General features: G+C 38.4%; 1 long non-coding RNA gene and 1 other non-coding gene across 2 annotated transcripts; both read left to right on the forward strand.

Annotated features, from left to right (window-relative positions):
* The first annotated feature begins 2,263 nt into the window (after window positions 1–2,263).
* On the forward strand, window positions 2,264–2,366 carry LOC112645716 (U6 spliceosomal RNA). The gene has a single exon (XR_003127211.1). It is a non-coding gene; the product is annotated as a U6 spliceosomal RNA (small nuclear RNA).
* Window positions 2,367–4,479: 2,113 nt separating this feature from the next.
* LOC125755766 (uncharacterized) lies at window positions 4,480–25,948 on the forward strand. Its single transcript, XR_007413061.1, has 3 exons — window positions 4,480–8,714; window positions 9,349–9,460; window positions 14,832–25,948. It is a non-coding gene; the product is annotated as an uncharacterized LOC125755766 (long non-coding RNA).
* The last annotated feature ends 887 nt before the right edge of the window (window positions 25,949–26,835 follow it).

Consider the following 26,835-nt stretch of genomic DNA (forward strand, 5'->3'; position numbering starts at 1 on the left):
TCCTTACCTCTGTTTTTATTTTTGCTTGGTCTTGGTTTTATTAAAAGTTCTATTACATGTATTTTTGGTAAGCCACTTTTAAGTGCTTTTAAAAAAGAACCAGGACATCCGCAAAGGACTTAACAGGGCTGTATTAAGTCAATGTCTGTTAAAAACAGGAATTTGTTAGTAATTTTTAACTAGATTGTGGAAGCAGTGAAGCCATTATGCAGGCAGAAGTGCATAGAAGTCCTAGAACAGTGTGGGAGTATCAGTTTGATTGAAGACTAATCTAGCCCTTAAGATGGAGCTTGAATTTTTCTTTTTAGGTGAGTATACATACAGAATTAGGTTCTGTTCAAGGGATATGTTCAAGCATTTAATACTTTTTGCTGTACTCTTGAGACCTAGAGGAGGAAGATAAGGATATTTAGCTAAGGAGGGGAAATAAGGGGACAGCTTTCATGACTCCAGGCTGGTGATGGGGCAGGCCTAGAGGGGTGAGGCATTGTCTTCCCAGTCAGGGTCCTCACCTCAATCTACAAGCCAGAACAGAACTTGTAGGCAGTAAATTCCAGAAAGAGCAGTGGAGGCATCATGGCTCCACTGATGGTTAAGGAGAGAAGCCACTAGGCTCACCTTCCTGTAGAGAATCTATTGGTTAAAGTATGACTAATTTCTGGTGGCTGGCCAGGTGCTGGGGGGCAGAGGGATCATGGAGGTCAAAATTGAAGATTAATCTTTCAAGGGTTGTCAAAGGGTTGTATTTGGGACTTGGGTTACATAGTCTTGCCTCAGAATGTTCACAAGGATTTGGACTGGTGCTTGCTCCCAAAGGGAAAAAGATTGTGAGTCCTTTTAAAACCTGGATTATGTTTCAAATAGCACAAGCACACCTAAATTCAAACTGCTTTATCACAAGAAAGGTGTTTCAGCCAGCTTTTTTTTTTTTTTTTTAAGATTTTATTTACTTATGAGAGGCAGAGTCTTAGAGGAGAAGCAGGCTCCCCATGGGGAGCCCGGTGCAGGACTCCATCCCAGAACCCTGGGACCATGCCCTGAGCTGAAGGCAAGATGCTCAACCACTGAGCCACCCAGGTGCCCCTCAGCCAGCTTTTTATCTGAAACCTGTATTACCTAACCACAGTCTGCTGATTGAAGTTGCATTACAATTTGGCCTTTGCTTGGAAAGACTTAGAAATGAGGAAGGTGATCTTGAGGATTCCTTATCTATACAAAAGGGACAATTTTCTCAGCTTTCTCCTGGTTTGCATGAAGCATCCCTTCAGTATGCCTTTGCTTTTGGTCTTTGACCATCATCACTGCATTCCGAATTTGCTGATTTCCACAGCAAATTGGCTTTGGAAAGAGAAAGTGCCAAAGAGGGGAGAGAGAAGTACTATTACAGGTAGGAAACCGATCTCTTTCAAGTCTCTTTATGAACTAAACTGGATGTGAAATATGTAGAGGTAGAGACACTAGTGATCATCCTGTAGTCCTGACAACCCAAGAGGTTGTATGTTAATTTCTCAGGTTTTTTTTTTTTATTAAGATTTTATTTACTGGGCAGCATGAGTAGGTGGGGAGGGAGCAGCAGACCCCCTGCTGAGCAGGGAGCCTGATGCGGGGCTCTATCCCAGGATCTTAGGACCTGAGCCGAAGGCAGAGCTCAACTGACTGAGCCACCCAGGTGCCCCAACTTCTCAATTTTTGATGATAAAGGAAAAAAATTGTACAGCATCAGTTCAGAATGCCCTTAGGTAAGAGCACTCATTTATTGTCTAATAATAATAATGATTAAGTAAAAAGTATAATTATATAATGGGATATCATGGTACCTAAAACATAGACAATATGAAGGACATTTGTTAATGTATTTTAAAAGAATATTCAAAATGTACAATAGGACCACATTTTGTAAAAACAATAACATATATAAGGATATACAACGAGGTTTTAGTGGTTTCTGAAAAGGTGGATATTTTGGTTTACCTTTTGCTTTTTTTCCTTCAACATGTATTGCTTTTGTAATAAAACCTATTTAAGGAAATGAGATAATGGTATAGGGCTCTCTTGGGGTTAATATTAAGTACCACTAATACACAAGTTAAAGAGAATAATGCTTTGTGAACAAGTGCATTTATTTACTTGTCCAGTAAAATAGCAATTGGGTAAAACACAAGCTTTAAAAGGCTGAACTTAGACTTAGCCAGCAGAGGGCAGTAAGAAGCTGGTGCCTGGTGAGGGACCTGTCTGCAAACCAGTCAGACAAGTACTAAGGACAGTGCTCCTTTCCACAGCACTTACCCTAACATCGAACAGAGACAAAACTAGCGTGGCCCCTGCACAAGGATGACACCCAAATTCGTGAAGCAGCAGTAACTATAGCAGGCTCCCCGTAGGGAAAGCTGCTCCCGCTCTAATATTGTTGGGCTTTAGTTTACTACTTAGGCTGCATTCACTTTTTGCCTTGCTATTGCAGAATCTGCGATCCCTGGCCAGGGAGGTTGTTTTCCTTATGTCCCTGGAAGCTGTCAGTAGAGGTGACTGTGGTTATTTTTATATGCAACTAAGAAATTGAAACTCTGCAACACATTCCTGGAGGAAAGTTTTGAGTCCATAGTTGTATGCTTCTGTTAAACTCCTCTTCCACTACACTGAGATTTGTCTAGAGCCACCTGAAGGCCAGAAGGTTTCAGAGCAGGCCGATTGTGGAAAATGGGCAGAATTTGGAGAGTATCACGGCAATAGATATATTTTGGAGATTACAGTTCACATGATAGCTCCATGGAAGCATTGACTTGGTTCTGTGCTGTGTCTCTGACCTTGAACAGTACTGGTGTGGTAGGCACTTGGATATTTTCTCTTGGATAAACAGATTTGACCTGCCTATCTGTCTAGTAGGTTAGTTAATTTGTGGGTTTTCTTTTCGGGCTTGAACTCCACAGCCTCTTTTGCTATTTCAATTTCTCATGTTCCTTTTATTCTGGCAACAACAGTGAATCTCTCAGGGTGGGCCTCTTTTAGACTAGAACGGTGCCAAGCTGTCTCAGCCTCCCTTCACTCCAGCTCCACTCTTGGGAGCAGGGCAGAGAAGTGTATTCTATCACAATATGGAGTACAGAGCTCTAAGAGTCTGAAAAAATCATTTAAAAAGCCACTTTGAGACCTGGGAACAGTAAAAAGTACTTGAATTCAGTGAAACTATTTTTACATTGCAATAATTTCTTTTTGAAGCCTGTTTATTAAGACACATGCCAACAGCACAGTATTGTACAAGTGATGTGAATTAAACCTTACACAAATGTAGTATTTGTCTTTTTATTTTTCCTTCTCTCAACTGCCCCCAACTAAAATTTACAAATGGATATAAAAATCCTGTTTGTACCTGGTTGGCTTATTAGAGAAATACTGCGTGAAAGGCCTGTGATATTTCACAGTGCTGCTACCAGATTAAAAGTAACAAAATGCACATAAATAAATATGAGATTCATAACAAAAATAAAATATTAACATACAAAAGGCTACAAATTAAAAGCACTGTTTTCACTTTTGGACTTGATGTTCAGATATACTTGGTGAGTTCCAGAGATCAGCAGGTGTTTTGCTAAGTGGGTGCATGTTGTGCCTTGCTGGGAGGTACTTGCCCACACATGGATTATAAAGTGATGCAGTTATGCCATTGTTTCAGGAGGGATTACATGTATAATTTTTAAGAAGAAATTAGAATCTTTTCTAACCCTGCCCACAAGTTGCATTTTGGAAGGCAGCTATGATCACTATACCGCCAACAATACACCACCAACTGCATTGTGATATCCAGTTCACAATTTTATATTCTAAATTTCTGATATATGAAGAATCTAGAAACTTTACTCTAAAACATGAAAATGATGACATGTATAACATGAGCCATGCTGAAGTGCAGAAGCAGAATTCAGAGCCCTATACAGAGAGGAATCAATGTATATTAAATCTTTCAGATTTTAAGTTACTGTGGTCAAGGCATAAAGATCATCCTTGTTATGACCTTGACTGTGGCCTACCATTGTCATAAGAGGCGGGCTCATTCAAAGCACTGCAGGGCGCCTGGCTGCCATCTGCAGTGCTGGGTAATAGAATGCAGGACGGAGGTAGGTGTGGCTGACATTCAGTGGCAACGTGATATTTGGGCAGCAGTAAAAATCAAACAGGTAAGAAATGAGTTGGTCTTCAAAGAGGCTTCTCAGTTTTAGTAAAACCACTTAGTGCTTTTCTCTTCTCAAAGCTTGAGAACAATGGGTAACAGTTCCTTTAATGAAGCAGAAATCTGCCTGAAAAATGCGTCTCAGGACTTTCTAGCATCATGACAATTTGAAATAAGTGTTCTGTTCATTTGTGGCAAATGAAGGTGACATTTTAAAAGCAAGCTGTATTTCTGGGGGTTGGGGGATAGAGAAGAAGAGGAAGGAGGGGGCGGAATGGGGAAAAAATAGAGATAGGAAATGAAAGAGGGAGGTGTAGGGGGCCAAGGGCAGACTGCCCCAAGATGGGAGATTTTAGCATGAGGATTACTTGAGTTAAAGACCACCAAACCTTAGTAGATTCAGGAGAAGCTTTTTACTTCCTCCACAGCCATCTGAAAAAATTTATTTTTTAAAAAAGATTTTATTCATTTTAGAGAGAGGGAGAAAGAGCATGAGCAGGGAGGGGCAGAGCAGGATGAAGTAGGAGACAGAGTCTGAAGCAGACTCCGCACTGAGCATGAGCCCTATAGGGAGCCCATCATGATCCTGAGATCGTGACCTGAGCCAAAACCAAGGGTCTGGTGGGCAACCGGCAACCCACTGAGCCAGCCAGGTGCCCCCATGAAGGATTGAGATGGAGGACCTGCTCCAGAGAGGGAGCCATCACCACAAATAACTACACTATAATGTGAACTGGCTATGGTGGACAGGGAGGAGTTCAGCAAGGCCTGTCTGATCAAGCTCCTCCCCAGTGTCTTCCCCAGTGGCCCAGCAAACATTCGTTTACCAAACATTTACTCTTTTCCATCTTTCTGTGAATTGCATTCCTTCCCTTTGAAGTCCCAGACCGCTACCCCCTTCTCCTTAGTTCAGAATGACATATAGACCCAATTTTGCTGGTCTTTGGAATTTTTATGTCTGTGTGGATTCCCTGTACATATGAAATGAAATTTTATTTTGTTAATCTGTCTTTGGTTAATTTGATTACTAGTCCAACTGAAAGGATCTTGAAGGGCAGAGGAAACTCTTCCTCCCAGACAGTGTGAATGAGGAGGTAAGTGGAAAGAAAGAGAAGGAGGAGGTGGGCATGGGTTGGGGAGAGAAGAAGACAGAGAAGGAGGGCTGGAGAGGGAGAGAAGAATATGCTTATGTTATTATAAATCAGTAGGAAGCATTTATTAATTTATCCACAAATTATTTTCTTCAGTTAAAAAAAAGAGAATATCAACATTTGCCTTTGATTTTTGGAAGGTCAGTAATCACTTAACATTATAAATCATGAGTTAAAAATACATATAAGTGAGTTGAATATCAGCTGACCAGTTCCACTTTTATTGCATTGGCTTGAAGTCCAGTAGTTGTTTTCCCTGGTGTTCACAGTCTCAACTGTAATTATGTTTTATTGAAATGAAAGTACTCAAATCATTGCCAGTCCTCAGACTTGTGCTTGTGTGCTAAAAATGTTTTCTCTGAGCAGCAAAATAAAAAAAATTATATCCTACCTATATAGGTTAACTGTATCTTCCTTGCAAAGCATTGAAATTTGGAGGTTGACAGTTTGGATGAAAGATGCCAACTCTTCTTATTTAAGGAAAAAGTACATTTAATAACATTTATATTGCTTTATCTAAATTGAAACATAAATAACCAAGCAAAATCCTCCCAACATACAAATAACATGTAACAAAAACAGGAGCACCTCGGTGGCTCAGGCCATTAAGCATCTGCCTTTGACTCAGGTCATGATCTCAGGGTCCTGGGATTGAGCTCCACACCCAGGCTCCCTGCTCAGTGGGGAACCTGCTTCTCCCTCTCTCTCTGCCCCAATCCCCCTCCCTTGGGCTCTCTTTCTCTCTTTCTCTCTCTCAAATTAAAAAAATAAATAAATAAATAACATGGAACAGAAGCAAAACATCTGTGTAGGGTTGAGTGTGTGGGTATATAAACTGTTCCTTTTAGCCCTGTAATTCTGATTCTTTGATTATTGCCTGTTACCTTGATAATATGAGTTAAACAACTGTGCAAGGAGTTAACAGACCTTTTATTCTATCATTTTGTCATTGTAGGCAATTCCCAAATTGCTTCGTGTCTGATATGAGTCCTTTGAAGGGGGTCTACCAGCAAGGGACTCTAACATCATTCTGGGCTCTATTTAAGACTAATTTAGTGCAAAAAAAAAAAAAGAGTATATTTCTATTATACCTATCACGATCACTTCCTAGAGTTAGCTTATTGCTAAATGATATAAAATTTAGGGAAGTTTAGTAGTCTACACAATGACACAAGTGATCTTTTTAATACTGTCCTCTAAAGTAATCATAATGGCAATTGTGGTACATTATTTTCTGACTATCAATAGCTACCTTGCCTCTGTTACCATTTACTGGTTGTGTTACTTTTTTGAAGTGACTATGTGTGCTGAACAAAATGTGACCTTGCTACTTTCTCCTTATATTTCTGGAGAAGATGTTCTCTTGCCCGGAAAGAATTGGGTCTGGAGTTCAGGCCTGAAGTGATGAGATTTTTCCCACTGCAGACTCTACTTGCAGTTAGAATCTGAACTTTTAAGATAGAAGGACCTGAGAAATGGTCTTGTTTGATTCCCTCATTTTCCAACGGAAAAGATAGAGTCACAAATCCTAGGACATGCCCCAAGAAGCCTTTGGATATGTGTATAAACTGAGAGATTATCAGATTTGTCAGTTTGTTGAAGATTAAAATATTCTGTATTTAATATACATAGGATTGTTTGTCAATGTGTAAGTGAAAACTATCAGTGATGAGAACCACAAACATCCTCTAAATCCATAAACACTTCTTAGATCCTGAAAAAACAGTTAATGATGGCAATTTAGTCGGCTCCTACAAGAGGAATGTATAGATGTGGAAGAGTGTTTATACAAAACAAATGTACATGCATAGTCTTTCACAAGTCATCCTTTTGCAATGCTCAGCACGTTGAGTTTGTCCATGCACTCTTTTCCTGATCTGCACTTGTTCCATATTATCCAGGCCAACAACATGATATAGAGGAGGAATGTCTCTGGAACCAGAGATCTACAGCAGAGACCTTTGTGGGGCCCTCAGAACATAGGTGAACCAATAAGTTCAACGATGTGTCTTTTAAAAAAAGATAGAAGGGAAGGGGAGCTATTGGTCCAGAAAACAGTGATTTGAATAAAACCCATCTCAAAGTGAATAATGAGAATGTATTTTTACAAAAGTTTATAGCTAGTGTCTTTGCCTTGTCATTAAATAAAGAAATAAGCTTTAATTTTCAGAAGCAGTTATAAATAACTTTAAAGGAGGAGGACTGCCATCTATAATTGATTGGTAAGGAGAACTGGACTTTTCTTTTTAAAAATGGTCCTGGATTAGGTGTCCATTCTTCTAATATACTGTTGGTAGAATGTTGCTAATATTTGTAGAGAAGAGCCTACCTCTTAATGATCTCCTTAAGTTATGGTCCAGAGACTTAGATTCTTATCCTAGACCAGAATTCAGTTCCCACCCACACAAATCTGGGGAGACAAGTACACTAATACATCAGGTGTTAATGGTTTACATGGCAATAACAAGAGGGAAAGAAAAACTAATTTTTGAAGATATGGAACCCTCCAGGTATGTTTTCAGATTCTAAAGGTTAGTGATGAAAAGAAAATCTGCAAAGTTTATTTACCTACTTGTCTCTATAGTTTGGTAAAACTCCAAAATAAAACTAATTTTTGTCAATGTTAACTTGTCTTCCACCTACTCTCATCTCTATGAGGGTTTCTGAATTTGGAATCATTGAAGAGAAATCAATTTCCTGAGAACACGTTAGTTAATATTAGAATTCAACATATGTGATTGTTATTTTTAATGTTTTAAAATGCTTTATTCGTGTTTGCATTGAAAAAACAGATCAAGGGATCCCTGGGTGGCTCAGCAGTTTAGCGCCTGCCTTTGGCCAAGTATGTGATCCTGGAGTCCCGGGATCGAGTCCCGCATCCGGCTCCCTGCATGGAGCCTACTTTTCCCTCTGCCTGTGTCTCTGCCTCTCTCTCTCTCTCTCTCTCTGTGTCTCTCATGAATAAATAAATAAACTCTTAAAAAAGTAGTAACAGGAATTACTATTTAAAAAAAAGCACATCAAAATTTAGGTCATATGGAAGCAATATTTAGAAAACTCAGAACTACTGATTTAATGTGTAGATAAAAACTCCCAAACTTCTCTACAGTAACTTATATCTAAAACATACCAAGTTTAAAACAAGATTACTGTAGCATTACCACTTTGAATGAGAGTGGTCTTAATCTACTGGCTGAAGAAATGTATGAAAGAGCCAGCATTCTCTAGTTGGTTGGGTTTGTCCTTTGCAGGCCTTTGCGTTCCTTTGGAGGGTGATTTCATTCCATTCTATGCAGTGAACAGGAGATGGCAGCATGACTTCAGACGTTCGAGAAGAGGCGTCTAATCCCTTCTGAAAAGAGGAGGTTGGAAGATGGAGAGCAGAGTTCTAGCAGCAGGTGCTACAGTGTGTCTATCAAGCAAGATACATAGGAAACAAATGTGAAATAAAACTGTTTAATGCCCCTGAATGCTGCAGATTTTTACGCATATTTTCCAGTGTAATAGTCCCTTCCTTTGTAAAAATGAAATGGGTCAGATGTTGAGCTTTTTATGGGATTTAGAAAGCTGTACAAGCCTAGCAAAGAACTTGGCTCTACAGCTGTGAGATTTCTAATTTCTGGTTTTTTTTTCATATGGAGAAGTAATTTTCTAAGAACACTAAACATGTATCTTCCTTATTTCTTCTCAAGTTTCTAAACAGACTTTAATAATGATGGACAAGGAACCTGGATCTCAGGTCCATAAAAAGACATAAATGCACAGAACTGGAACTGCTACTCTGTTTTGCTACAAGGTTAATGTAGGAGAAAAGCCATTAGATTGGTAAACCCATGGGTCTCCAGGTCTCAAGACCTCAGCTTCTTTTCAGTATTCAGTTTGGTACCTTTCCTGGAGGAGGCAACTTCAAGGAATATAAACATGTAATGTGCAACCTGGATATATCTTACTGACATACTTAAAATGATACATATTTGTAAATATATTTACATACATTCTATATATAATTGAACTTGGAATTTCTCTCTTCAGGAATTTCTTTTAACCAGCTACTGGAAGAGTACCTGGAGAATCAAAATTTATTGGCTTTATGAACAAAGAAGAAAAAACAAAGGCCTCTAGAAAAGGTTTTGTGCTACCTACGGTAGGTCTTTTTACTCTGGTTAGGAAAGAAAAGATTCAAAGGATCATTGGAAATTGGAGAGTTGAATTCCAGCTTTAACCTTCATTTTAAAATTCTATACTTAGGGGTGCCTGGGTGGCTCACTTGGTTGACCACCTGACTTTTGATTTTGTCTCTGGTCATCATCTCAGGGTCATGAGATCAAGCCCGTGCCAGGTCCATGCTGAGCAGAGAGCCTGCTTGGGATTCTGTTTCTCCCTCTCCTTCTGCCCCTCCCCCTGCTCATGCTCTCTCTGGCTCCCTCTCCATACATACATACATACATACATAAAATTTTGTTTCTTAAGAGTCTTATTTAGGAGATATTTTCAAAAATGCTACCTTTTAAATATGGATTTCTATTGCTCATTTTCATTAACCTGTGAGCTTTAATCTCCTCATGTCTCCATAGGGTCTGCTTTAGGCAATGCTTGGTTGTTGTGGTTATTTAGTTTTGTTTGTTTTGTGTTTTGTTTTTAGAAAGCAACCCTTCCACAATGGCAAATTTTGATCTGTGTGTACTAAACAGAACATTTTATTAATATGCTAACTCTCTTTCCATTAAAATCCAAGGTTAACAAGTACATATATATAGCTTTTATGGGCTGACCAGAGACTCGAAGGTGAACTTGAAATTTAGTCTACCACTTGGCAGCTTATGTCACTGACAGGGTTACTATATCAGAAATAATGGCTTGAGTGTGAATTTGAATAAATGAAAACCATAGATGTTTAATCATAACTCAGGAAGAGGTTTATCCTAGCCTCAATTATGTAGTAGGAAGGAATATCTAACCTTAAAACCCAGGCCACCTTTTTCAATATGTTGAGCCTCCTCATTAAATAATTGTGAACAAAAATACTGCTAGTTTTCATCCTTTTGATGTACTAAGAATTTAGTTCTTAAGAACTTTAGGATGAGATTTGACAGAGGTTTTTGGTGTGTTTGTAGGACCAACCACTGGGCATCAGATTGGATAGTAGAAGTTGACATGGTGTTCATCATCAATTCATTTGAAAATGAGAACTCAGGGGAACACAATCACTTAAAGTGTGTGTGTGTGTGCGCGTGTACACTCATACTAGTTGTTTCAGCCCATATTGGCCTGCATGTGAATCCTAGCTTTGCCAGTGAGTCATTGTGAGACCCTAGAGAAATCATTTAGCTTATATAAACCCCAATTCTTTTTCTCTAAAATAGGAATACTAATAATGTCTTACAGATTTTAAAAATTAAGATTAGATGAGATAATATGTGTAAAGTGCTTAGCTGTGTTCAGAACATAAATGGTGGTGGGTTAGTATGATGATGATACAGAATTATCACAGAAAATTATATGCATATATACAATATAATTAGATTACTTTTTTCTTTGCAAAGCCCTTGGCTATATAAAGATAGTTTTAAAATCTGTTAAAAATTTGGATATCCCTTAAGGAATAGGTTTATAACTTTTAGTTACACACTGCTTGAGACAATTTATTTGTGTAACCTTCTCAGAAAAGTTTTATAAATAGTTTCGAAGGCCATGGACTTTATTAGGGTCCCAGTCCTAAGGGGTTCATAGAAGCTGGTCTAAAGATTATTTAGTAAGATTATAGAAAACTGTTCTACCTAATGGGAGTTTATGTCTTTCAGATTCCTGCTCTTGAATTCAGCTCTCAACTCTGGCTTTGTGCTTCCATAGATACCATGCATGTTAAGAGCATTGGTTGTAGCTATGTGGAGCCATTCCTCTGAACAGCATTTGTAAAGCAGGACATCCATTTTTGCATACTACTTAATGTACTGCATGTTCAATACAATGTGTTACTTTTTTTTTTTTAAGATTTTATTTATTTATTTATTTATTTATTTATTTATTTATTTATTTATTTAAAAAGATTTTATTTATTCATGAGAGACACAGAGAGAGAGAGAGGCAGAGACACAGGCAGAGACAGAAGCAGGCTCCACGCAGGGAGCCCAATGTGGGACTCGATCCCAGGTCTCCAGGATCATGCCCTGGGCTGAAGGCGGTGCTAAACTGCTGAGCCGCCTGGGCTGCCCAGGTTTCATTTATTTATTCATGAGAGATTCAGAGAGTAAGGCAGTTCTTATGCTCGGAGGGGCCATAAAAAATGGAATGTATCACAGCTATAATTTTATAATTATTTCATCCTTGTCCTCATATCCTTCATCATGCTCACATAGCAAAACCCCACCCCTGCTTATTACAGTACTGTTAATTCAATACAGGTTAATACAAGTGAATCTGGTCCATTCCTACACTCATACAACTGAACACCATTGCAGAAAAGCATGCAACCAAACCAACTGGGTTCATCTTGCAGGCTGGAGGTTAGAAATTGTGGTGGCAAGTTGACATTCCTCTCTGATTATTTCTGTTTTCTTTCAATGAAATAAAAAAGCAAGGTCACCAACCAGAAGAATCAAGATGAGGGAGGAGGTGATGAAAATTTGAGGTAGAGGAGACAACCAGGAGAGAGAGTGAATAGGCAAAGTATATGATCCCACATACTTTAGCTACTGTCACCCTTTCTTAATTCTCACGTAGAGCAAAACTACCCAAAGGAGTATCTAACCTCCCTGTTTTCAGTTCTCCTTGCAGTCCATTTTGAAACCACTCCAATCAGTATCCACTCAAAATTTCCCTGAAACTTCTCTCCTCAGGATCAGCAGTGAATCACTTGTTAAATTTAATGTTCACTTCTCAGTCCTTTTCTTGACTTCTCGGTAGCATTTGAGAGTTGAGCACTCCCTCTCCTGTGAAACACTTCCTTTACTTGTCTTCAGGTTTTGGTTGCTTCCTTGACTCCTTCTTGGTCTACATTACAATTCTTCATTCTGTCTCTGACCGAAATGTTGGAGAACAGAGGTTTCATTCCCTGGGTCTCTTCTCTATCCACACTTACTATCTTGGTGGTCTCATCCATACTTTTGTGGAGGGCTTCAAATTTCTACCTTTTTAACAGAACTTTCCCCTGAACTCCAAATAGCCTACACCCGACTGCTCACCTGATATCTCTGCTTGGATGTCTGACAGGCTCCTCTAACCAAGCTTCTCATCTTTCCTCAAAAACTCATTCCACTCCTGATTCCTCCCCACTGTAGTAAATCACAACTCTACCCTCTTAATTGTTCAGGCCAAAAACTTGGGAGTCATCCTTGCCTTCTCTCTTTCTCTTTTTCTCTCTTTCTGGTTCACTTCTGTCAGCCAATCCTGATGTTTTTACCTTCAAGATATAGTCAATAAGAGGTGATCTCTTTCCACCTTCATTGTTTCGTTCTGATCCATGTCAATATTATGTCCCACCTGGACAGCTGCAGTGGCCTTCTCACCAGGGTTCCTGTATTTACCCTTGACCCCAACAATCTATTCTCCCCAACAGCACCCAAGGGAGCCTTTGACAACTTAAGTTATATAATTTCTTCTCTGCTTGAATTCCTTCACGGATTTTCATCTCATTCAGAGTAAAAGTCCTTAAAATGCATACAAGTCTTTACATTGTCTGACTTGGCTATCTCTATGATCTTTCTCCTTTTTTTTTTTTTTTTTTTTTTTCTCATTTACTTCACTTTAGCCACACCAAGGAGAGGCGCCAGCAGGGTGGGAAGCAGGTGAGGTTCAGGTGCTCAGACTGAGGCTCCATGTTGGTTCACCCCCATCCTACAAGACAATCAGGGTTGTCCCTACTCTCTTTAGGGGTAGTGACAGCTTTCTGCTCTTGCTAGTCCTGGGATCCTATATCATTCCTTGCTGTTCCTCCAAATGAGCTAACTTTTTAAATAATCTCTTTATTAAACTTGGCTCAAATAATCTGAGTATGCCACTTACTTCCCACTGGGACTTGGACTGATACAGGGACACAAGATATTCTAGCAATAATTTTAGGGAGCTAAAGAGGACTGAGGAGATTACCAACTGTCGTGTGGAATTTGTACATAGATGTAAAACATCTGAGGAGACTGAGGTTCAATGTAAAACACCCAGCAGAGAATACTGAGTTACATTTGCAAATAGAGGCTCAAGTAGCCTGATGTCAAGTGGTCCAAGTCCCTGCCAATCCCACAAAGGCAGGGAAATGAATTTGGATACATGTTCTTTCCTCAATATTAAGCTCCCACCAGCCAAAGGTTCAGAGAAAGGTGATGATAATAGTTTACTTTTTCTATTTCCTTGACATCTATACCCTCTAGCCTTAATGTCTCCTTCATTGTTACATTTATTTAGCATGTCCTGTCATTCTTGTGTGATATTGATTTGCCAAATAAGATGAACAAACAGGCCATCACCAGTTCACCAGTGTCAAAATAGCTCTGAAGGGAAAGACATCTGTGGAGGATAAGTGAGAGGGCACTTAGGTGGACAGAGGGACCCAAAATAAACAGAAGGAAAAAAATAAAATAAACCTGAGATGATGCAGAATTTTGGAAACAATTTATATACCAATGCTGCAGTGGTAGAGGGACTTCTGGGAGAAAATCTGATGTTCATCTGTCTCAGAGATAGTGGTGGCTGGGCTCTCAGGGGATCAATAAGCATAATTTTTCCTATGTGTGTGGACTGATCTGCAGTTGTATTTGTGCGTATGCACAGTGCTCATAAATTGAACATAAAGAACAGATTATTATTTTTTCTATTATGTAACTCAGTGCAGCACCCAACAGAGAGCTTTGTATTTTGAACATGCAATCATTAGTTAAATGACTAAGTAAATGTTAATCTACTGAAAAGTGAGAGCCCAAAACACCAGAATATTAATACATTAAAACTTTTCTTCTTATTTAACTGATTATTGTTTTTTTGAAAAGATTTTATTTATTTATTCATGAGAGACACAGAGAGAGAGAGAGAGGCAGAGACACAGGCAGAAGGAGAAGCAGGCTCCACATAGGGAGCCCGATGCGGGACTCCATCCCGGGACTACAGTATCATGCCCTGGGCCAAAGGCAGGCACCAAACCACTGAGCCACCCAGGGATCCCCCCATAACTGTTTATTGTTTTGGTTGGATTTGATTATGTTAATTGGCTCTTGTCAATTAATAGCCAGCTATTAAACCTATCAAAGAAATAAATACACTGGGGATCCCTGGGTGGCACAGCGGTTTAGAGCCTGCCTTTGGCCCAGGGCGCCATCCTGGAGACCTGGGATCAAGTCCTACGTCCGGCTCCCGGTGCATGGAGCCTGCTTCTTCTCCCTCTGCCTGTGTATCTGCCTCTCTCTCTCTCTCTGTGACTATCATACATAAAAAAAAAAAAAGAAAAAAGAAAAAAGAAATAAATACACCGAATATCTGTTTACTTGGCTGAAAGCTAATTGCTGTGATTTCTTTCTTTTTTTTTTAAGATTTTATTTATTCATGAGAAACAGAGAGAGAGGCAGAGGGAGAAGCAGGCTCCATGCAGGGAGCCTGACGCGGAACTCGATCTCAGGACCCTGGGATCATGACCTGAGCTGAAAGCAGACACTCAACCGCTGAGCTACCCAGGTGTCTCTAATTGCTGTGATTTCAAACACCTTTTGGATCTCTCTCCCTAAAGGAGTTACAGAAGAATCTATTACTTTTTAAATCATTAACATACAGCCATTGTGACTTGTGTGTGTGTGAATATGAAAACTAAATGTTAATATTGTCAAGTTACTGCTCATTTTTTTTTTTAAGATTTATTTATGATAGACACACAGAGAGAGGGGCAGAGACATAGGCAGAGGGAGAAGCAGGCTCCATGCTAGGAGCCCGACGTGGGACTTGATCCTGGGACTCTAGGATGGCGCCCTGGGCTGAAGGCAGGCACCAAACCGCTGAGCCACCCGGGGAATCCCCTGCTCATTCATTTCTAATTAGAACCTGAGTTGCCTTGACCACTTTTAACCTGAGCAAAAGTATAATTAATCTGACAGAGCAGCAAAAACCCAAAGTGCCTCCTGGATGAATGAGTAAAAGATGTGTCCCCAAGTGGAGCATCACTACCATCATCTTTATGCATTTGTGAATGCATATTAAATAATTCAAGTTTTAAATGAAATTATTATAATTTTACCAATGCTCTATATTTGCCTTAAAAGCTAATTTTGTGCCATCTGAGTCATTAGATAAGAGGAAAATGAGGAAATGTATTTCATATGTTAGATTTAAATACATTTAAATTTTGGTGCAACTTTAAGCTTGAGATGAAACTCTGGGCTCCTGTAGAATTTTTTTTACATACTGTATAATAAAAGTCTGTAATCTGATACCTCACACATCTCCATTAACCTCTAACATTGAATTTGTTCTATCCTGATTGTTTTTTCATTGATACAAGTGTTTGGTGAGGAATTAAGGAGCTTTCCTTCACAAATGTTTTGTTTGATTTACAACACGTGGGGCTGTGATATTCCTGGTTAGAATATTTTACTGTTGAAATCCTTAAAAAAAAAAATTAGTTGAATTCCCAAAGGGTAATGTGCATCAGTTCTATGTTAAGCTCTTTGTTTGGACTTATTATTTCAGTCTCCAAAATGTGTTTTCACTAACATAATTGTGCTGTAAATACAAAAAGTATATGTACAGCTTAAACATTTGGGAAGGCTTCTACAAGTTGCTTTATGCTGGGCAGTTTACTTTTTCTATAAAGGCATTTCTATTCCATACTCTACTGTCCCACAGGTTTCTGAAATGTGAACATGGACTCTGTAGGAATTCTATTTTCGGACTTAAAAAACACCTGCATTGTATGGTAGACAGTTTTCACTATTGTCTAGATGAGTGCTTTCTCCTTTCTTCCTTCTTGAGTACACGGACATCAGTTTCACCAGTTTCCCTTTGAATTTTATGTACCCTCCTTTGATTTATAGGATGTAAAGCTTCCAAGAACCAGAGTTAGGTGTCATATTCATCCTGTCTGTCTGTCTGCCCTTCCTTCCTTCCTTCCTTCCTTCCTTCCTTCCTTCCTTCCTTCCTTCCTTCCTTCCTTCCTTCCTTTCTTTTCTTTTTTTTTTTTTTTAAAGATTATTTATTTGAGAGAGAGAAAGGGAGAGAGTGAGCAGGGGGAGGGGCAGAGGAAGAGGGAAAGAGAATCTTAACAATCTTCCCACTGAGCATGAGCATTTGATCCCACCACCCTGAGCTCAAGATCTGAGCAGAAATCCAGTCAGATGCACAGCCGACTGAGCCACCAGGCATCCCCGTCCTGTATTTTTCATGCTGTTCCATTTTCTTTTTTTGACCTTCCTAATCACCTCTTTTCCTCCAGCACTCTGTAATTGTGAGCCATCAAAATATAGTGCCATCTTCAAGATGGCCCAAGCCCCACGTCACTAAGACATATGCTCCGTATCTGCTCTTCCCGTTATGGAAGCCAGTAGCCATGTGTGGCTGTGGAGCACTTGCACTGGGGCTAGTCCAAAACGAGATGCACTGTAAGTGGGAAAAACACTGGACTTCACTTAATAGAAATAAAAAAGATGTAAAGTATCTTATCAATATTGATTACGTGTTAGAATGGTAATATCTGGGGCTTATTGATTAAAATGTTTTAAGTGTTTAAATCTTTTAAGAGATTTGAAAGTATTATTAAGATTTTTTTTTTTGTTTGAGGCTACTAGAAAATTCTTTTAAAAGTGGGACTATCAGAAAATGTGACTCACATTTGTGTCATGCATTATATATAGGTTAGACAGTACTGCTCAACATCAGTCTTTCTCAAATCTGGTTGCCAATCAGAAGCATCTAGGAAACTTTTAAAATCCCCACATTTTCTTGAGTATTATTCCAGACTTATGAAATCTGGATACTGGACGTGGGTCCTGGGAATTTGTACGGGAATTTGTACTCAGACAACTCTCCTGATAATTTTGAGGCTGCCAGTAGGTAGAGCAGCATTTGAGAACTTCTTTTTTTTTTTTTTTTTTTTTTTTTTAAGATTTCATTCATTTATTCAGAGAGACAGAGAGAGAGAGAGAGACACAGGCAGAGGGAGAAGCAGGCATCATACATGAGAGCCTGACATGGGACTCAATCCAGGGTCTCCAGGATCACGCCCTGGGCTGCAGGCGGCGCTAAACCGCTGCGCCACCGGGGCTGCCCGCACTTGAGAACTTCTATTCGATGTGGCCCCTTTTGATACCTCATGCCACACTTTTTGGTCGTAGGTCCAATGTACTACAGGAAGTGCTCTTTTATGTGACTGGCTATGGTTGTGGGTAAATCACAAAATATTAGTCCCTACTGCTTCCCTTAACCTATTTATTTAGAACCCTCCAGGAAGGGGCTTAATGAGCGAGGGTATTTGTATAATGCTATAGAAGCTCTTTTATCTGATTCAGATGGGACCAGCAGTGGCCATTTGCTTTTCTTTCTAGACTTTTTGGGTTTAATTAAAAGAGTAGTTTTAGCTTCACAACAGAATTGAGAGGATTTTCCCCATACATGCCTCCACATGTGCATAGCCTTCCTACTATCAGCATCTTCCTCTAGAATGAGACATTTGTTACAATCACATTTGACACATCATCATAATCTAGGTGCACAGTTTACTTTCAGATTTGCTTCTGGTATTGTACTGTTTACTGTAAAAATGCCATTTAAAGGGGAAGGGGAGGGCAGCCCCGGTGGCTCAGCAGTTTAGCACCACCTTCAGCCCAGGGCCTGATCCTAGAGACCTGGGATCGAGTCCCACGTTGGGCTCCCTGCATGGAGCCTGCTTCTCCCTCTGCCTGTGTCTCTGCCTCTCTCTGTATCTCTCATAAATAAATAAATAAATAAATAAATAAATAAATAAATAAAATCTTTAAAAAAAATAAAGGGGAAGGGGAATGATATATTCATATGTCAAACATTTTATGTGAACTGGAAAAATATATACATAAACTCCAATATTAATCTTTTGATGTAGGGCCAGCATGTTTTCTTGATATACCGGTCTGCAGATTAGAGTTGTCTAGTATCTTTTTTCCATAAGCAAGATCTAAAATGCTTCCTTTACCATTTTCACCTCCATATCTTCCATATCTTTAAAATGTAGAATGATCTTTTTTTAAAGAATGATCTTAAATATACTTACAAGGCAATCCATGTGCAGTGTTGCTTAGCTTATTGTGATTTTGTCTCAAATTCTGTAGTGTTATCACTTAATTTGTCAGAAATCATCTTTCCATCATCCTGAAGCATTTAACTTAGTTTCCACAGAGATAACTATGGTGTGTTTTTGCTCTTACGTTTCATACTATTTATTAAATACAAAACACTGATAACAATTACAACTGTTACAATCAGGTTCGGGAATAAACCAATTTGACTACTGTTAAGCATAATACTCAACTGGCTGGAGTAGGGCTTCTCAGGCGTCATCTGCTGTTGACAACATTTAAAATGCCATGGGCATCAGTATGTATGTTTAACAGAAGGAATGGATAGTATGGTGAATTAATCTGGCAAATCAGTTAATTGAAGGTCATTAAGAGAAGCTCTACTATAAAACATAACAGTAGTAATAGTAACTGATATTTATTGAACATTTACTATGTGCCAGACGTAGAAACTTTATGCATAATACCTCTCATTTGACCCACAAACATCCTTTGAGACATGATTTATAACTAGCTTCATTTTATGTGTGAGGAAATTGAAGTGTCCAGAGGTTAAATCACTTAAGGCCACACAATTTTAAGTTTGGAAATAAAATTCAAACCCAAGTCAGTCTGATGGAAGTGTCTGGGACCAACTTTTAGTTTCAAAAGCCTAACCTTGATGAGAGGGTTCATGCTGTCCTTTGCTGGAGACCTCACTTGGCCTGACATTGATCTATGGGACTGGGTCTTGACACTCTGCAAAGCAAGCAATTACCATAACAAATAACTTGCATGTGTGTCCTAGATTAGAGGACAACTCTATAAACCTTCTTAGAATAGGAGGAAGCATCATGTAATTAATGTATCTAATGTCTTAAACCAATGAATAAGTTGAGTGTTTTGAAGCAAACTTTGCTAAAAATATTATTTGAGCTAGGGCCCAGGTTTCAAGGAGGTAAATAAATTTTTATCCTCATTTCTGGACACTCTATTATGGGATCCCGAAACCAGGTATTTATCATGCTGTCTCCTCTGGGGCGCTTTTCTTGGTGTGATGAATGTGGCTTCCTGGAAAGGCTGTTTTACACCAGCCTTGAGGCAGAGACCTTTTAGCTCAAAGAAAAATAAATTGGCTTCAGAAAAGAAAAAAAAAATCATTGTCAACCTTTTAATCCTTCATTTTCCATCTTCTCTTTCCTGACTATGGTACCATGAATAGTTCAGTCTTCAGGGATTCATTGTTCACTTCTAAAAGAGCAGCAAGTGACCCAGATGTGTACTTTGAGTGCCTTTTATATGTTTTGTCACACCCATATTTGTATGTGATAATTAATCAACCAAGGATCAAGTACCTAAAATACTGCCCCAGGCTATCTCTGACCCCACCATAATCTTCCTCCCTCAGGAAAGAGAGTGAGCTGCTTTGCCAACGTGTCATTTGGTAATATAATGTTTTTCCAAGAAGTTTTCTAGTGAGCTACAGCGATTTACACCTATTTTCTTGTCTTTGCGAATGAATAATGACATTTATTTGCTTTGAACTGTAATTATGTCCAAAAAAGTCATTCTATTTATTTAGTGGTTCTAGATTTTCTAAGGCTTTACTTTCAAGCCTGCCACATTTGAACCACTTTTTTTCTAATGATTATTTTGATCTGAATGTAAAAAAGAAAAAAAAAATCAAGCTGTGTAGTTTCCCTTTTGCCATGGTAAGAATAGTCAAAATTATTCTGTGAAAATTTCAGTTCATAAAAACTTGCTGCCAGGGAAGTGAGCAACTCTGTTAAAGCCTGTGACTCAATGAGATACAGATTGGCTGTCCTGTGTCACTTGTAATTAAAGATGTCTGGCTGCCAGAAAAGAAGTAGTGGCCATGAGTAGGTCCAAAGAGAATGAAATTTCTCTTACTTGAGACCTTTCTCTGGGTGTCTGTGAAACAATACTAAACGTGAGTTTTGTTTCACTTCAAAAAAGTTAGCTTTAAAAAAAAAATTAGCTTTATGGTGAAATCAGCTTCTTGATGAGAAGAGATTCTCTCCATGGTTTTTGCCAGAAGGTCTGCATTTTAGGATTGGAAATCAAATTGAATATCAAGAGTGGATGGGATCCTTGGACATGCCTTTATAGATGGACAAACTCAAATAAGTTGCAGAGGGCACTAGATAGATAGATAATGGCTCACACGTGCCTTTTAAAATAAATGCTATTTGTGTTGTAGACAAATGGTTCTCAAACTGTGCTCCTCAGAGCAGCAGCAGCAGCAGCAGCATCACCTCCATCTAAGGGAGGCAAATTCTCAATCCCTACCCCCATCTTCTTAAATTGTAATCTCTGGGGATGTGGTCTGGCAATCTAGATTTAAACAATCTCTCCAGGTGATTCTGTACATTGATATTTGAGAACCACTACTGTACACAATTATTTTAGCTGGAAGGAAATTTTGCCATCATCTCTCCAAACTTACCGCTTAAAATACAAAGATTTGAGGCTCAGAGAAGTTCCATGATTTGCTTGGGTGTTAGTTTGTTCCAGGTTGCAAGGAATAAAGTCAAATAATGACCATTTAGTTTATGGAAAATTATTATAGGGGTTTGTAGGGTGCAACAGCGATATTAGTATGTGGACACAGCCATATCTCTTTCACTCTTTGTTATTTATAATACTTCTGACAGATGACCTTGTCTTCTCTCCTACCTCACGGCTTCTGCTTGCTTACACTTTTCATTGCTTCCTTGCTTTTACTTAATGCCTTTTCTCTCCATTAGCAGTTTTGTTTTGTCATGTTTTTCAGTCTCTGCACCAATCCACAGTATCCCACTCTGTGTCTTATTCTGTAAAGTCCCTATGAAAGAGGATCTGGTATAAAATATGGAGTTCTGCTGCTAGGCAGGACTCTAACATCAGACCATCTCATTCACTCATTCACTCAACAGCCATGTGTTGGTTCTTTGGGTCTTTTATTATTCTAGGCTGTAGAGACATGAGTGAAGAAGATAACACAATATTTATATATCTGTGGCTCTTAAATTCTAGTTGGGAGGATGGAGAGAAAATAGATGAGGAATAATATTTACAGGACCACAATCTCTTATCTGTGCTTCTGAAATTCAAAATGCTTTTTGAACTGAAAGGTATTTCTAACTCAGTTGGCAGCAAAACCTGACTTGACTTGAACTTAACTGGCAGCAAAACCTGACCTGGAGAAAGGTGAAGCTATTTGTAGTCTTTGTTTATGGCTCTTCCTGTGAATCTCCATGCACGGCATTGAAGAAATATTAATGTTTGATTATGGGGAGCTGATCCTAATGGGAAGATGACATAAAGTCTTTATAAAAATGTTTTTAAGAGTTGAATTCTGAAACACAACTAGTCCTAAGGGTTTTGGTTAGGATTGCAGGCTTGTAATAAGGATTGACCAATCCAGTGCTATGAGAAAAAGTTACTCAAGGTAAGAGGATAGAGAAAATGGAAAATGCTATACAGATTCTAAACACTAATGATTGCTATGATTCTTCTTAGCGTGCTTTCAACTCTGCAAAAAGTCACTAACACATAGGGATGAGGAAATGTAATCACCAGGAGAAGATAAAGGGACTATTGCAAATAAATCATTCAAAAAACGTAATTTATAAACTTCTAATCAATTCTCACCAAGTAATTCCTTAAATATATTAAGTATTAAGTAAATTATGAAATCTTAACATTATGGCCTGATGTGGGGGGACATTAATGCTCTTAAAGCATGTAGAGTCTAAGGAAATGGATTTAAATCATGCCCTTCTATAATAAGGACATAAATATATGTTTAGAAAATAATGACTAAATGGATTAATTAATGACATGGCAAAGAGGGAATGAAGAGGAAGGGAATCTGAATTATTTCTTCTGTATGTATCTGTTGTGTGTGGTTCAACCTAAGCAAATTTATGGCCTCTTTATACAAGCATGAATTGCATATGGAACTTTTCTATGCCATGTTAGTGATACCATCAGTCTTGTCAACTTCAAATTCTGTCCTGCTATTGATATTTATTTATTTTTCTCATGCTGCCTGTAATACAGTCTTCACCTGGTAGGAAATACTATTGCTAGCCTGCTGTCAACATATTTGAAAAATATAAGTGGTATCTGACTCTATTGTCTGACTCTTTGCCTTATTATTTTATCTTATGTGTATAATTTGTAACAATATTTAGTATGCACTGAACTGTCTCATAAACCCAGAATAAACTTAATGAACATCAAAGACTGGATATGTACCTTGACATATGCTAGATTTACATTTTTAAGTGATTTATGGCTTTTTGATCTCCAAAGTTTTTAAATAAGAAGTTATGTTTGGCAAAGAAACATACATTGTGATCTACAAAACCAGTATTGGATGAAGAATTAAGAGTCATCCCATCATTCCTGTTGGCACACAATCACATGGTCTCTGCATGCTTGTGGTTATACTCAGCCACCTCCATGTCTTTACAGCTTCATTTTTGCTGTATGTGGAGTAAAATATTAGCAAGTGCTGATTATGTTTTGTGAAATTATAGAGACTTGTCTCCTCTCCCAATCTTTGACATATACTGTCAAAGTCTTCTTGCATCTTTTCTTTCCCACATTGTTACAACAGTTAGTTTTGGCAAATTTCATCATTAGTTCATGGTTTCTAGACAAAATTGTCTCCAGAAGACAGAGTCCTATTTTGTATTGTCCATTTATAAATGTAACACCCAGATTTGGTTACGGTAATCTGACCGATATAGAATATGACGACAATAGAGTCTCCTAAATCTGGAACCATACTGTTACTTTGCAATTCAATCATATCTTTCTTCTTATTTATTTATTTTACTCAGAGCTGTTATCACTTTTCTAGTGTCTCTGACACTTTGTTTGGGCAACTCTGGATCTTAGATCTTCATAGACTGTCCTTGGTCATAGTTGGTTATATAAGTGATACTCAGAAACAGCCTATGTACTATTATATTGATAGGTCGAGGTGAAGACTACACATGGGAATAGTTCAAGATTACTAGAAAATCTCTGATTACATTAATTGGAGATTTAAAAGCAGAGTTTTCATTTAGTTTTAAATTTTGAGATATAATCCAATCGTGTGTGAGTGTTTTTTTTAAAGATTTTATTTATTCATGAGAGACACACAGAGATAGAGGCAGAGACACAGGCAGAGGGAGAAGCAGACTCCACGCAGGGCACTTGATCCTGGACCCCAGGATCACACCCCACAAAAGGCAGGCTCTAAACCACTGAGCCACCCCGGCGTCCTGGGGTAAGTCAATTGTTAATCTTACTGTTAATGATAGTCTCATTAACTTTGTGCCTTACATTTACTAATTTCAGAAAATGTCAGTGGGGATTCATGTTCAAGATATGAGCTCTGAAGTAACAAGTAGTGTTGGTGTGTATAAAGTTTGTGGAGAAAAAAACTCAAAAACACTTCATCTTAGTATTTGGATTCTAGAAATTGACCATAAGGATGTTAGAGTTTTTTTGTTGTTGTTTAACTTTTGTGGTTAAAAGAATGAATTACAGTCTTGATTACAGATCTTCATTGCAGACCTTCAGCTTGTGAGGTTAGGGGAGTGATTTATAATGTTGACTATAGGTCAGATTGTCTTTGAGAAAGCTGTGCTTTCAACACCACGGGGTTAAAAGAGAAAACCTAAAGGAAAATTACTATATTAAAAACAACCCTCCTCCCCACTCCTACTCCCAGCCCCCACTCTCCCCAATATCCTGGTTTATAAACCAACATAAAATTGATGCTGGTGACTGATTGTCTTTGCCTCCATGTGTCGACTTCCTTACTGTTTTACTTTTCCCCAGCTTCCCCGTCTGTGCTCATTACTTTCACTCACTCTAGTTCTATCAGGATTATTAAACTGGTTGAGTCCTGCTTTGTGGTCTCTTTGAAAGGAAACTCATAGCTACAGCCAAAGACAATGGAGGAAATTTCACTTTCCTGGTTTTAGCATCATATTGCTAAGGGAATTACACTGTGTCATGAAATATTGGTTGGTTACCAGATTTCCAAGACCTCACTCATGGATGTAACCCTTATAAAATATAAATAAAGGCAGAAATCCAAGAAAGCCATACTAAACTTCCCAAAGGGAATTACATTTTCAAGACAGTAAACTTTTAAATGTGTTATGTATGGTCCTTTTAAATGTTATAACTGATTTCCTGATTATAGAGAGTGGACAACAAATACAAGCAAAAAATATAGAATAGAAAATAATAGTTTTGAAAAACTGCCACTTAAGTATCCACACTGGATACTTAACATGCATATTGCATTTTTTAAAAATGAATTAGCTGAGCACTAATTTTAGATTTTAAGTGGTCTTACATTTCGTCTTCTATTTCAACCTCTTCCCTCATTCTAGTTTTCATATTGACAAAAACTGTCTTAATTGCCCCTCTATCTAACATGGGTAATTTAGAAACTAGAAATTCTGATTCATTTGTTACCTTAATAGAACTAAGTTACTAACATAAATGTGTGATAATATTTTCCAATTTTAGCGTATTTGCTGCCGAAGTGAGCACATGTAATAATATTTTCCATAAAGATTATTCTCTTAGGAAAAAAAAATATTGACAATGACAAAGTGCCCAGGCTTTATTCTTATAGTGAGTAGTATAATCGGAATGTCTTTGGGGATTCAGTTCATTAATATATGTAAAATATTTCATTGGAGGAGTGTAATTATTGACAAACTGTAAGTCTTCAAATGTGCCCCCTGCACAGATAAAGTTCCACTGAACTTCCCTAATGACTTGTAAACGAGAAAGGCAAAAGTTGCATGGCTTATCAATGTCAACTACACTCTAGCTGGTTGACACTTAAGTCACGGAGGCACTCCTTGAATGTATGTGTTTTTCATTATAATAATTTGCCTTTTAAAAGGCATATTCATATTAAATGTATATGTGAAATAGAATTGTCTTCTGAAAAGGGATAAGCAAATACTGCAGTGTAGGCCAGGGAAAATGTTGACATAGACTCCAGTTGATACAGGACTTACAGGAATGGCCAATCACCAGAAAGCCAAAGTGACATTTGGGATTATCGTTGGCTGTTCTGCCAACCAGTTTTTGGTTTCTTCCAGCTTATTGGGTAACAGTGAAAGTTTTTGATTTAGAGCAGAGGTTGAAAATCTGTGGTAATTCAAACATGGACTACATTTCAGCTAATCTTTACTCTCCCTATGAGCAACTAACTGATTAAAAACAGCGAATAGGATTATAATGGAAATGTGCGTTTTAGAATCAGGAAAAAAATATTGTAGCAATCTAAGTGACCCTCTCCAGATAGTCGCTGTGCTACTTACAAGTCTCCCCTTAGTTTTTTCATTCATAGGAACTCTACACTTTCTTAGTTCTGAAAGCAATACAACAAAACAACAAAACAACAAAACAAACTTCTGTAATTTTGATATTTGCTTATGCCAGTTTAATTCACTAGTTTTAATATTCCTAATATTCCGAATCTCTATTCATTCTTTTTTAAATTAAAAAATTTTAAATTTTATTTTAATTTCTATAAAGTTAACATGCAGTTTTATATTAGTTTCAAGTATACAATCTAGTGATTCAGCAATTCTATGCATTACTCAGTGCTCGTCAGGGTAAGTGTACTCTTAATCCCCTTCACCTGTTTCACCCATTCCCCACCCCCCACCTCCCCTTTGGCAACCACCAGTTTGTTCTCTATAGTTAAGGGTCCGTTTTTTGGGTTGTCTCTAGATCTCTATTCAGATGAACTATATTCCTTCCCATCACTGCCTTAGACCTCAGTTCTCGGTGGCACAGGTGCCAAATCTCGGTGCAAGCAAATGGTGGGGGTGGAGGTGCTGATACAGGCCAGCTGGAAGCTAACAGGTCACAGTGAAGTGAGGAAAGTGAATTCTCTAACTTTTATTTCTGCAAACCTCTCCTGTCCCTAGTTGTTTCTCCACCCACGGAGGGTGCCAATATGAGACTAAGCCCAAATGGGAACCAGATAGTATTATCTGGTCCAGTCTAGCTGTGGAAAATCTCAGAGGCCAAGGATGGAAGTGTCCAGGATTAAGGTGAGATGTAGTCAGAGTATGAGAGGCAGAGCTGGATCCTTCAAGCATTTCTTTTGGAAACTGAAGGAAAAAGAGACAAGAGCCTAATCCTAAAGATTTGCAACTTGGATACCAATGTGGGAATCATGGGCCTTTTGGATGGAAAGGGAAAGAATGTGGTTTCCCTGGGTAGTTGGAAGAACATACGATAACTTTTAAATTTTACC

This window comes from Canis lupus, chromosome 1 (assembly GCF_003254725.2).
Source record: "Canis lupus dingo isolate Sandy chromosome 1, ASM325472v2, whole genome shotgun sequence".
Lineage (NCBI taxonomy): Eukaryota > Metazoa > Chordata > Mammalia > Carnivora > Canidae > Canis > Canis lupus.